The 1939-nt window shown below is 46.8% G+C and overlaps 1 long non-coding RNA gene across 1 annotated transcript; it reads right to left on the reverse strand.

The window, feature by feature from the left end:
• Positions 1–248: 248 nt before the first annotated feature.
• Positions 249–824, reverse strand: LOC113455919. Its single transcript, XR_003376835.1, has 2 exons — positions 739–824; positions 249–623 (listed from the first exon to the last, which is right to left on the reverse strand). It is a non-coding gene; the product is annotated as an uncharacterized LOC113455919 (long non-coding RNA).
• Positions 825–1939: the final 1115 nt, after the last annotated feature.

Genomic DNA, 1939 nt, shown 5'->3' on the forward strand with positions numbered 1-1939 from the left:
CCAAAATGAAGGACAGGACAGAGTTCCTTAAACACACTGATGATTGAAATGGAAAATCCCAGTTCCCTGTCCCAGTGGTCAGGAGGGCATCTGCCTCCCACATCACCACTTTTGCCTGGTCCCCCAGCCTGCCTCACTCACCAGCTCTGTACACATCACTGATGACTTCCCTCTGCCACGCGCATGTCCCCAGGTGTTTCCCCACCCTGCTCTGTTCATAAACACAGGACACATGCACGCCCCTGCACTCGGGCACCATTCTCATGTTTAATGTGGAATTTACATGGACCCTTGGGTCACATTACTGTTCAACCATTTGAAGATACATCCCGGGAAAACCAGAGTCCTTGGAAGCCCGAGTACAAAACCCAAAGAAAAAGTACAGACCCATTTCTGTATAAGAATATATTATTTAAAAGACAGTTTAAAAATAAAAATTCTGTACAGCATCATGAATTCCTTTTTTTATATCAGTGAACAAAACGGTTCTTAGAAAACATGGTCTGTCGCAGGTCATCCGGGGTCGCCTGGGTGTGACCGTCCTTGCGTGGAGGATCCTGTGAGGTTCCCCATCCCTGTCCACTCAGAGGCCATGGTTCGGTTGCTTTAACTAGTCCACTCTGCTGGAAAAAGAGGAAGATGGCATGTTGTCTCTGTGGGCCCTGGAGATGGCACAGTCAGATCCCAGTGGGAAGTTGAGATGGTAACAGGATGCATGGGACCAGAAAGCAGAAAGACCTGGGCTGGGGAGTGGTGGAGCCAGCACTGCTCTCGCAGAGGATCCAAGTTCGAATCCCAGGATCCACAACCGCCTGTAACTCCAGCTCCAGTGTATCCAGCGCCCTCTTCTGTTCTCTACGGCACCTGCACTCAAGTGCACATACCCACATATATGCATATACCCACACATATATACATAATTAAAAATTTAAAACAAAACTTCTTATGTTAAAGCAGAAGTAGGGCTGGAGAGGTAATTCAGTGATTAAGAGCACCGGCTGCTCTTCCAGAGGACCCAGGTTCAATTTCCAGTATCTACATGGTGGTTCACAGCTGTTTATAACTCTAGTTCCAAGTGATCCAATGCCCTTTTCTGGCCGCCACAGGCACCAGATATGCCAGTGTTGCATAGACATACAAGTAGGTAAACACACACACACACACACACACTCACAGTCACACACACTCACACAGTCACACACACACAGTCACACACATATACACTCACACACTCACAAAGTCACACACACACACTCACACACACAGTCATACACACATACACTCTCACACACTCACAAAGTCTCACACTCACACACTCACAGTCACACACACATACACACACACTCACAGTCACACACATACACTCTCACACACTCACAAAGTCTCACACACACACACTCACACACACAGTCACACACACATACACTCTCACACACTCACAAAGTCACACACACTCACACACACACACACTCACACAGTCACACACACTCACAGTCACACACACATACATTCTCACACACACATTCACACACACACAGACACACACACACTCTCACACACTCACACAGTCACACACACACAGTCACACACTCACAAAGTCTCACACACACAGTCACACACTCACAAAGTCTCACACACACACACTCACACACACTCACAGTCACACACACATACACTCTCACACACTCACAAAGTCACACACACACACACATACACACACACACATACAGAGTCAAAGGCGGTACAAACTGGGGAATGAAAGGGACCAAGCCTGATAGGACAAGTGGATGCAGGGAAGGGCAGGAATGGATGAGAAGGGATAATAACAGATATGTGTGAAGACACCAGGATGAAAACCATTCCTTTGTATACTAATATGAAAATTTAATAAATATAAAAGAATGAGGCTGGGTGGTGGTGGTGCATGCCTTTAATCCCA

The sequence above is a fragment of the Microtus ochrogaster genome, unplaced genomic scaffold (assembly GCF_000317375.1).
Source record: "Microtus ochrogaster isolate Prairie Vole_2 unplaced genomic scaffold, MicOch1.0 UNK3528, whole genome shotgun sequence".
NCBI lineage: Eukaryota > Metazoa > Chordata > Mammalia > Rodentia > Cricetidae > Microtus > Microtus ochrogaster.